The following is a 13,520-nucleotide window of genomic DNA, read 5'->3' as shown; positions in this document are numbered from 1 at the left end:
CGAAAAAAAAAAAAACCCTGGACGTATATATATTACATATATATATATATATTTATATATATACATATAAATATAATCTATATATGCATATATTATATATATATATACTATATCTATTATATATAATATATATATATATATAATATATATATATATACTATACATATATAAAACACACACACACACACACACACACACACACACAAACACACACACACACACACACAACAAAAACACACAACACACACCCACATAATATATATTCATACATACATTCACACATAATTGGTTTGCAAAAATGCAATTTATTTCGCTTGAAGAGAACATATCGAAGGAAATGATGTTGTGTTGGATTCTTCGGAAAACTCATCCCCTCAGTCTTCCTTCTCTTCATTTTTTCTAGGATATACGGGACAGCATATAAGCGGCTTAAAGATCAGATTTAGGCAGGAGCAGTCTCTTTGGCGTAAAATCAAATGTGCACCCTCAGGCAGTAGAGGTTTCTCCCCAAAGAGTACGAATCCATTTCTTAAAACGCTTGAAATTCAATGAATAATAAATAATACACACACACCATATATACATATATACACACAAACACACACACACCCAAACACACACACACCAAAACACACACAAACACACACACACACACACACACACACACTACACACACACACACACACAATATATAAGATATCTTAGATATTAGATATATATATAATTATATATATATATATATATATATATAATACGTCCAACATATATACACAACATATGACACATAAAAAACAAATAATAAGGTCTATGCGTAGATATATTAATATAGCGATATATATTACTATATAATATATATATATATATATATTTATATATCTATATCAAGATATCTATATATATATGTGTTGTGTGTGTGTTGTGTGTGTAGTGTGTGTTGTGTGTGTGTGTGTGTGTGTGTGTGTGAGGTGGTGTGTGTGTGTGTATATATATATATATATATATAATATATATTAATATATATATATATACAGAAATATTATATAATATATAGAATATATACCATAGATATATTCTACTATATATATATTATATAATATACATATATATATGTATATATATATGAAATAATAAGTGATATATATATATGATAGATATCTATTTAATACATTATATATATATAATATATACATACATATATATATATATATATTATATATATATATATTAACTATATATATATATATATTATTATATATATATTAATAGCACACACATACATAATGCATATATATAAACACACAGGACACACACACAACACACACCACACACACACACACACACACACACACACAACACACACACACACACACACACACACAACACACACACACACATTATATATTATACTATAATATAATATATATATATATATATATATATATATTACTTTATAATATACATATACATATATATTCTCGAAGGCTTCAGATTTTTCCGAGAGAGACGCTCTTGCTAAAATGCATTTGTCTTCTACTATTCACTCAATAAGCTGCTGGTTAGTTTTGTTATTATCTTTATTATCTTGTTATTTATTATTATTCTTACTTTTTATTATATTTTGTTGTTATTATTATTATTATAATTATTATATGGCATTCATTATTATTATTATTAGTATTAAATTATTTATTATTTTTTAGTATTATTATTATTATTATTATTATTATATTATTCTTATTGATATTATTGTTATTAATATATTATTATTGTTAATTACTGTATATTTTACTTTCATTTACCTTTTTATTCTGTCATATCAGTATCATCATTTACTGTTATTATTATTTTTTTTTGTTAATATATATATTTTTATATTTTCATCGGCGTATTAGTTGTCAGCATGACAAGGTTTCTTTTTTTACTATTAGTTTACTCCTGTTTGGTTTGGTGGTTGAGGCGCTTCCTGAGAATGATAAGAGATGATGATGATGATGATGATGATGAGATGATGAGATGATGATGATGATGATGATGATGTGATGATAATAATAAAAATATCATTAGTGATAATAATAATAATAATATAATAATAATTATAATAATAGTATATAAATAATAATAAAAAAATAATAAATAATAAACAATAATAAAATAATGATACTAATAATAATAATAATAATAATAAATAATAATAATAATAATAATAATAATAAATATAATAATACTAATAACATAAACCAAGAATAGAAAATATAAACAACAAAAATAATAAGAATAATGATAATAATGATAATGTAATAATAATCATAGTAAAAAAGGCAGCTCTAATACTAAGTAATGATAAAACAGTAATAGGGATATTAGTGATACAAATTAATAATAAGAATAATAATAATAATTAATAATAAGACTATAATATTAACAATAATAAGAAAACTATTAATGATAATGATTATGTCAATAATACAGAGAGATATGGAAAGAAGAATAACAGTTATAATATGAAAAAATAATGATGATGTAAGAATCATGATTATTAGTAATGTTAAAAACACAGTGATAATAATGGTAATGATAAAGAATTACGAATAATAATTAATATGAAATGATAATGATGCTGATGATGATGATAACGATAATAATAATGATACTAATGTGTGATGATGATGATTGATGATAATAAGAATAATAATAATAATTAAAAATTAAGAATAATAATAATAATAATAATAATATATAATACTTAATAATAATAATAATAATGATAATAAATAATAATACTAATAAAACCAAACAACACACGACAACAACAACAATAATAATAAAAATAATGATTAATAGTAAAAATAATGAGATGGCAAACAAACAAACAACAAAAAACAAACAACAACGAAAATGAAAAGAATAATAATAACAATAAAATGATAATTATAATAATGACAGGTATAATCACCATTTAATATCAACATCAAATTATCATTATGGACATTATCAATGTAAGCTTTTGCCACCGCTGGTTTAGTAAAATTACTACTTAAATTTAGTGCTATAGTCAAAAAGCATATCACTACTATGAATATGCGTATTATCATACGCATCATCATTGCTATTACTGTTTATTATCAATACTTTTGTATTTACTGCCCTGATTGTAATTGTTAAAGCCAGTACATTCGGGTTTGATTTGATTATGGTTTATAAATATAATTCAGAACATTCTTAAACTGCATAAGAAACCAAATCTACCATTTTAAAGTATTATGGAGCAGAACAAATTTAGAAAAATGGGACACGTTTTACCCGACTGGCCTTCATGGTGACCGTGAGTCATTCTCTTTGCTATTTCGGTTCATTCCACAACAAATGCATTTCAAAAATAGGAAAAAAATGTATTAAATTGAAATAAATAAACGACAAAAAAATGTATCTTAATATAGAACAAGCTTAATTGGAATGCATTCTATTAAAAATTCGCCAAGAAAAAAAAATGCAAATGCAATTGAAGTCATATATTTCTAAAACGAAATCTTAATTACCAACTGCATCTCATTACAAAATAAACAGAGAGAGAGAGAGAGAGAGAGAGAAGAGAGAGAAGAGAGAGAGAGGAGAGCGAGAGAAGAGAGAGAGAGAGAGAGAGAGAGAGAGAGGACGACTTAGAGAGAGAGAGCAGAGAGAGAGAGAGAGAGGAGAAGAGAGAGAGAGAGAGAGAGAGAGAGAGAGAGTAGAAGAGAGAGAGAGAGCATAATAAAAAAAAACTTTCCTACTCCTGCATAAATCACAACTGCAGTTCGCGCCGTTCCCAAGGGAATATGGGTTCCAATTTGTTGGTCGAACGGAAGTAAAAACTAAGACTATTCGTGTGAGAATTTGATTCAACAGTTTAAATAACCATACTTTTGCATAACGAAAGTTACAACTAGAATGGAACATCTATAGTGGAGAGTCAAGTGGCATAGAAATAACTGTGCCTGTATTAACGAAGGTACTGAAAACAGCGCCTAGCGTAAAAGTTGACCGGCAATGAACTCGTCTAACGATTGCGATTGTGCTAAAGAAGCGTTCCTAAAAAGTTTTCAATAATAGTAGAAGGTTATAGACTACGTTTATTAAAGGCCAGACCGCATACATTGGAAACAGGATAGACAGGCGGATTGCATGGGCCGGCTTTGAAGAGACCTTTGAAGGACCATTTGGAATTATTACTCGAGAACAATTTTGTGTAACAAGACATATGGGGTCTGTTTCTAAAATATTATCGGCATGCACCCATTGATCAGGTGATGGAACAGGTGATGTAACGAAGCTCATGATAATTCGTCAACAAAATGATTGCGAGCGAACATTACCACACACGAAACGTGCTTGTTAATGCTAATGTCATGTAGCCTTTATTAAATTAAAAGTATACTAAAAGTCCACAAAATGTGGACCCGCTTTCAAAGGGAAAATCTGTGAAAAAAGCTAGTGCAAAGACTGACAAGACTAATAAAAACAGGGGAAGATAGAGTGAATATAATTGAGAGAAAAAAATACTGGTCTTGTAACCATAAATCTACATTGCACTAAACGCGTCATATGAGTTAAGATGGAAAACAATATGATATTCATCTACCCAGAAGCCTGTGCTATGTTCAGTACCCTTCTCATAGACAATACTTTGGCAGTTTGTTTCCAAAAACCTTGCATATGATTTAGCTATGGTCGAAATTAAGGGTGTGAAGATAATGATGAAACCTGCGATGTATGAGCCTGTATGGGAACAATTAGAGATAAAATAAAGTTGCACCATAGCTAAAGTTTCAGAAGAATGCAGTCTTCAAACAGGATGGATATCTGGAGACATAAAAAAAATGACAAAATATTGGACTATTTCCATACTTATGACGAAGATCTAAAAAAGAGAATTTAATTACATTTGTTGCTAGGCAAATGTGCATGGTTTGTAATGACGGCATATCGCTGGGCATTGACGCGAGAACGATGGTAAACACTATAGCTTTAACTCATGTGGATACGCAACGAAGTAACGAAAAACTAAAGCTCTGAAGAACACTGATACAGTGAGCGTTCAGAAGAATGAATGATGCGTGTTCATTCGGTAGGAATTCCCAAGGAAATTTATCCGATAGAGGTACATTACAATGTCATTCAAATGTCATAAGGGAATCGGAGATTGTTTGGTAATGCGATGAGCAACTGATGGGTGAGAGATTCAATACGGCCAATAATAAGTTTAAAGCAAGTATATGCAAACCAACGTGAGAGAGGCATAAGTATTTAAAAATCTTTACTCTTTCATCAGAGGGAAGTACTACAGTCTTTACATAGTGTTCACCAGTCGAACTAATTTATGACCATTCACTACACTTGTACGAAAATAATGATGAATATGAATTAAAAGAAGAACTAGGAAATTATGAGTAACCCCATTCAGAGGTAGACTTGAAACGGACGCGTGCAGCAGCTCAAAACATTTGCAGAAATCCTGATGATAGCTATCAACACTATTGCGATAGGAAGGCCAGAGAGAGAAGTTTGAGTGCTGGTGACAAAGTAGTATTCCCATTACACCGGCAATAAGAAATGATAATGCAATGCACGTTTCATCACGAAAATCTTAGCGAAGGTAAAACCGAGGGAATTTATTTGAAAAATGTAAAACGTAAAATGAGGAGGAAATAGAATGTAGAAAAGCACCAAGCTACAACAAAACAAATTCATTCCTGCATTAAACATTGGAAAAAAACTCATCGGATTCATCAAAAGAAAACGACGAGCTGTCCAATAATAAAGCGTATGCAGTAACCTTATTCATAGTCCCGATTGCTTTGAGAAAGGATATTGAAAATTAACCTTAAAACAGGCTTCATTTAGGGAAGTGGAATCTTCAAATCACTGACAAAATATTACAATTATTACAAATAAAAAAGACTTGTTTTACATTTCACGAAGATAATAAGACGACCTATTGCGAGATCAAAATTTCTATCATGATTAAGAGCGATAAATAGCACTTATTCACTAAATTCAGTTATCAAAGGGTTATTGGCAAAATTCTATTAAGAGAAATATCGCCGCGTTCAACAAATAAACGGTAAATTCAAGCCAAAATTCGACAAAATGGATAATAACTTTAACGGACATGCCGAAAGTTAAGAAAATTCAATAAACAACATTCTTAGTCATACGGTTAGTTGGAAGATATGTAGAAACACTAAACCGCGTTTAATAAATTTTACAAAGTCAAGATTAACAGCTGGCAAATAAATGTATTTAGGACATAGACTATAGAAGAACCTCAACTTCCTTAAGATAAACAGTAAATTACATCACCAAGATGCGAATTCTTCTACACGAAAAAGGAAGTAAGTTTCAATTTTAGACTAATACATTAAAAATTTCTTTCTCTCGCAGCACTTAGAGAAAGGAAATTTATCACAAAATTAAGGTCAGTTTGCGAAATGTAATTCATAAGAGACATTTGATAAACATAAACATTACATAATATATATAATACGATATGTAATATATATATATATATTATATTATATATATATAATGTATAAATATATATATAATATAGATATATAGATGTATTATATATATTATATATATAATATATATATATTATGTATATATACATATAAATATATATAATGGTGGTGGTGTGTGGTGTGTGTGGTGTGTGTGGTGTGGGTGTGTGTGTGTGTGTGTGTGTGTGTGGTGTGTGTGTGTGCACATAAAATATATGATTATATATATATTATATATATATATATATATATATATATATATATAATAGATTTATATTATTTTTATATATATTGTGTGTGGTGTGGTGTGTCGCCGCAACACACACACATATGGAAAAATGAGGAGAAAGAAAAAAGAAGCAGTAAGCTGAAACAGGGAAAAAAGCTATGGACTGAAACGATTCAAATATCAGAATTATCTGTCATGCTCAAAAAAACTGTTCTGTCGTATCCGGCATATACCGCCAGGCGATACGAGCTAGAGAGAGATGAGAGACCGAGAGAGAGAGAGATGAGAGAGAGAGAGGAGAGAGAGAGAGAGCCGAGAGGAGAGAGAGGAGGTAGAAGGAGATGAGAGAAGAGAGAGAAGAGGCAAGAAAGGAAAGAAAGAAAGGAGGAAGAGAAGAGAGGAGAACGAGAGAGAGAGGAGAGAGGAGAGAGAGAGAGAGAGAAAGAGAACAGAGGACGAGATGAGTGAGGGAACGAGCGCGCGTAGAGAGAGAGAGAGAGAGAAGAGGAGAGATGAGAGAGACGAGAGAGGAGTTAGTGAGGAGAGAGAGAGAAAGAAAGAAAGAAAGAGGGAGAGAGAGAGAGAGAGAGCGAGAGAGAGAGAGAGAGGAGAGAGAGAGAGAGAGAGAGAAGAGAGGAGAGAGAGAGAGAAAGTAAAGAAAGAGAGAAAGAGAGAGGAGAGAAGAGCGAGAGGAGAGAGAGAGAGAGAGAGAGAGAGAGAGAGAGAGAGAAGAGAGAGATCACCGAATTTAAAAAACCAGAAAGAAGCGGTCACAAATAGATAAAGAGGGAAAAGGAAAGGGGAGGAGAAGAGAATCCTTGTAAGAGATTAATTCTCAGGGCGGAGCGAGGGAATCAAAATTACATTTTACTAGCTTGGACAAAAAAACAATTGGCTTGCAAAGGGATGAAACATTTAGTAATGTTTGGTGACAGCGATTGGATAAGCTGTCCAAATGGCTTGTGATTAAAAGAGAAAATATATACAGTAGTGATGTTTCTCACTCTCCTGTCCCGGCACGGGAATAAACCAGACTAAATCACATACGCAGGACTGCACCTGTATTAAATGGTCGATTCGGATCTAATGGTTTTTTAGCGTGCGGTTTACGCTCGGTTAACTTCAATAATAGCGTGAAAATTGCCCTGTTATTTTGCGGATGATTCATAATTTTGTCAATTTCATGTAGATTGACTTCACGCGTAACGACTCATAAAGGAAGCCACATCAAATCCTGATGATAAATACAGGATCAATAACAGGGAAGCATCGATTACGAAATGGAACTGAAGACAAATTGATAATGAGGTCGCTCTGATCATGAGGATTCCCTCAACAAACACGTTTTGTGAGCTTAACGGCAAGAGATGATGCTTAACTACACTGCCTTGGTCGTTGCTCTTTCTATACAGACTGTCTCTTCTGTGCTGGTTCCTTGATGTACCAGCTTTGTGTCTCGGTACCTTTTTAGCTTAAGGTTTGTGTGCGAAATTCGTTTTCATCGTAAGCTTTTGCATAGTCCTTTTCCTTCTTTGCTTCTTAATGTTCTTATTTTCTTATTTTAAAAACAATTGTCTTTAAAATAAGTTAGTGTTTTTTACTACATTAAGTGTATGATTACAGTAGTATTTTAATTTCATTTGATATTTCTATAATCTTTTTGATCTTCCTCTTCTCATTTATGAAATATATCGCATCCTCTAATGTAGATATTCGCCTTAGAAACACGATGAGGTCTTAAGTGCTGGGACTGCTATTCCTCCGCGAAACTACAATGTCTGATGTGGACATGCACTGGTATGCGAATATTTATTAGGTATATAAAATATATATATAGTAATAGTATATATATAGTAGAGAGTATATATCGATAGTATATATACATACATACATAAAACACACACACACACACACACACACACACACACGCACAGCACACGCACACAAACACACACACACACACACACACACACACACACACACCACACCACACACACACACACACCACCACATAATAGATATATATATAGATCATAAGAAGCTATATAGATATACATATCGATTAGATAAATATAGCGTATAGAGAATGAGATATATACATAGAGTATAACTAGAGATAGATAACTAATAGATATATTATAGTACGAAGTATAGATACCACACACACAAACACACACACCACACACACACACACACACACACACACACACACACACACACACACACCACCACACTAATATATATTATATATATAATATATATATATATATATTACTATACTTCTTCTTTTAACGGTAGGTTCATGTCTGAGCGCAGTGGTCACAGCATGATACTTAATGTAGTTTCATGATGTGATGCTTCTTGGAGTGGTACGTGCCTTCCACAGGAGAGTGCCGGTGTTACCTTTTTTAGGTAATCATTCTCTCTATTTATACGGGCTTGGACAGCACGACTTGGCTGGCTTGGACACCAGTGGGCTTAGGTAGGCTAATCAAGCGTGAAGTTCCTTTGCCCAGGGACAACGCGGCGGTCGTGACTCGAGACCCCTCGAATTCAGATTGCGTTTGTGACAGTCTTGAGTCTGACGCTCTAACATTCGGCCACCGCGGCTGACGACCTGGGTCCATGATTTTTTTCTTAGAGCGGTGGTTTGCCATTGCCTTCCGCCCGTGTTTTATCGAGTCACCATCGCTATTACCCGGACTGATTGTAGCTGGCTTGGACACCCAGCGGTAGGGCAGGCAATCGAGGGTGAAGTTCTTGCAAGGGGAAAACAAATGCGCGGCCCCGGTGGACCGAACCCTCCGAACTCAGATTGCCGTCGGACAATCTGGAGTCCGGACGCTCTAAACCATTCGGGCCACCGCGACCCCATATATATATACAGTATATATCTATATCTAGATATATAAGATCATATATATATGATTTAAAAAATTTAAAAATTTATATAATATATAAAATTCTATACACACATATATACATCACACGTATAATAATACACATACACATACACACACCACACACCTGCACACACCACCACACACACACAAACAGACACACATCTCACTCTCTCCCCACACACACACACACACCCACACACACACACACACACATCTATATATATATAGAATATATATATATATATATATATATAATACATATAGAGTGGTGTGTGTGGTGGTAAATACGTATATCACATTAAATAATATATATATAATATCACATATATTAGATATATATATGAGATATAATACTATATATATTGTATAATAATATATATATTATAATATATAGATGATAATCTATATAATATATATATGTGTGTGTATAACATATATATCATGTTAATAATACATGCATCTATATAGATATATATATATATATAGTATATATAATACTATATATATCTGTGGGTGTGTGGTAAGGCCGCGGTGGCCAGTGGTTAGAAGCTCGGACTCAAGACTGCCCACGACGCAATTGAGTTCGAGGGTTCGAGTCAACCGGCCGGACGCGGTGTTCCCGTGGGAAAGGAAACTTTACCTAGATGCATGCTAGCCGCGGGTGGCAAGCCAGCCCAAGTCAAGTGCCGGTCCCAGAACTGGGTAAAGTAAAGATGGTGACTCGATCAAAACACCGGGCGGAAGGCAACGGCAAACCACCGCTCAAATTGCTAAGAAAACATCGGAAATCATGACGCCAAAGTCTTGTAGGACAGGGCACTTGAAAAAAAAAAAAAGAAAAAAAACTATATATATATGATATATTACTAATGAATTAGATATAATATATATATATATGTCGTGTATATGTATTTATATATATAATATAATAGTATATAGATATATAGATATACTTATATATATATATATTATATATATATATACTATATATATATGTCTAGTGTGTATGTGTATTTAGGAAACATAATATATATATATATAATATATCTATATATATATTATATATGATATATATATAACATATCATAAATATATATATATTATATGAGATATATATATATATATATATATATATTATATATATAGTATATGTGTGTGTGTGTGTGTGGTGTGGTGTGTGTTCTTTCGTGTGTGTACTAGTTTGTGTGTGTGTGTGGTGTCGATTATATATATAATATATAGATCTCTATAATATAGATATATATCATTATATAATATATATAGTATATATATAGATTATATATATATATAGTATTTATATATACGAAATATCACGATTACTATAATATTCTATATAGATATATTAATATCTCTACCTAATATAACATATAGTAACATGTATATATAATGTATATCTCATGCAGATACATACATACATACATACATATAATATTAGACTATACTAAATCAGAATATAGAGATATATTAGATATAAATATATATGGGTGTGTGGTGGTGTGTGTGTGGGTGTGTGTGTGTGTGGGTGTGTGTGTGGTGGTGGTGTGTGTGTGCGTGTGTATGGGGTGTGTGTACATCACACACAATCACAACACCACACATGAATATATGTATATTTACATTATATAATATAATACATACATATATTAATCATAGTAGCATTATATATGTATCCATATAGATCTCTAATATACACACATCCCACACTACACACACAGTATATATAATATATTAGATCTATATATATATATATATATATATATATATATATATAGAATTTATGATAAGATAAGATATACAATAAAGTTATATATGCACACACACACACCACACAACACCACACACCAACAAACATAGTATATATATATATAATATATATATATATATATATAAAATATATATAATATAGTATATCTTCTATATATCTATAGATATATCATATCTATATAATAGATATATATATATATATTATATCATATATGTGTGGTGTGTGCGTGTATATAATATATATATATATATATTATAATACTATAATAGATATATATATATATAATAGTATAGATATATAATAATATATAAATATGATATATATATATATAGATCTTTTTTTATATATATATAGATAGATAGATGTGTATATATATATCTGACCCCATGTGTTATATATTATATATCCTATTAATATATAGATATATAGATATATATATATTACATATATATATATGTGTCGTGTGTGTGTGATTGTGTGTGTGTTGGTGTGTGTGTGGTGTAGTGTGTGTGTGTGTGTGTGTGGATTATTGGGTGGTGGGGTGTGTGTGGGTGGTTTGGGTGTTTTGGATACAAGAAACATATGAAACTGTAGATATATCTATATAATATATAGTATATTATATATAAACTATATATAATCTTATATATATATGTAATATAATATATACATATAGATATACAATATGTATATATATAGTATATAATATAGATATATATATATATATATAATAATATATTATACATATATAGATACATATATGTAATATAAATAGAGATAGATATTATATATATTATATATATATATATATTATATATATTGTTTGTGTGTGTTGCACTATAGGTTATAATATATAATATTATTATCCATATATATATGATCATATATATATTATATATAATCATATCATATATATACATATATATATAAATGATAGATATATATATAATTATGATGGATATATATAAGATATAGTAAGATATATAAATATTTAAAAGTAACAATAATACTTGTACAACACACACAGACCCACACACACACACACACACATATAGAGATATATTATATCATATATATACATATATTCATATATATATATATATATTTATATCATATAAAGGTATATTATACATATATGCATATACATATGTATATATATTATAATATATATATATATATATATATAGTATAGTATACTATATATAATATTATTATATGTGTGTGTTGGTGTGTGGTTTGTGTGTGTGTGTGTGGGTGTGTGTGTGTGTGTGTAGGTGTGGTGTAATTGCATAATAGATACATACTTACATACACATACACACAACACACACACACACGCAAACACCCCACACACACACACACACACAAACACACACACATATAATATATATATATATATATATCATATATATTATATATATATATATATATCAATAGATATATAAAAAAAAAAAATAATGTATAAATATATATCATCTATATATGTCAACAATACGTAGCAAGTCCGGATGACACTTCACACTCCGCTCAAGCAAGCAGCCCTCTCAGTTGGGCAGGACGCAGAGTCGGCCGGCTTTATCTTTTCGCACAGGAACAAAACATCCGTCCTCGAAGGGAACGCCGCATAAAAGACACGTCCGTAAGGCAGAGACACACACAGAGAGGCACAGCAGGCGGCCCAAGCCACACAGGGTCCAGCTCCACAACCTAGTCCTCCACCCGGTGGACCACGGAGTCTCTTGGGGGGTCTCAATCTGTCGCAAGAATAAACCAGCAAGCTAAGCCCCTTTCACTCACTCCAGCCCAAGTCCATCTCTCGCTCGCTCACATCTAGTGACGCCGTCCCAATCTATCATTTACTCATAGTCTGTTGGCTTACGCGCTGGCCACTGCGGCGCGCGCGCGCGAACGCAAAAAACCACAACATCAAGACATAGCTGGATTTGCAACTTTTGGGCGGGGCAAACATAGTTTAAGTGGTGCCCTACAAATGCCTTGTTTCGTCTGCATGGTCAAATGCTTGGAATTTTAAAATATTATATATATATATAATATATATATATATT

The sequence above is a fragment of the Penaeus monodon genome, chromosome 1, assembly GCF_015228065.2.
Source record: "Penaeus monodon isolate SGIC_2016 chromosome 1, NSTDA_Pmon_1, whole genome shotgun sequence".
NCBI lineage: Eukaryota > Metazoa > Arthropoda > Malacostraca > Decapoda > Penaeidae > Penaeus > Penaeus monodon.
The sequence above is the reverse complement of the archived record's forward strand: the minus strand, read 5'-3'. Positions refer to the sequence as shown.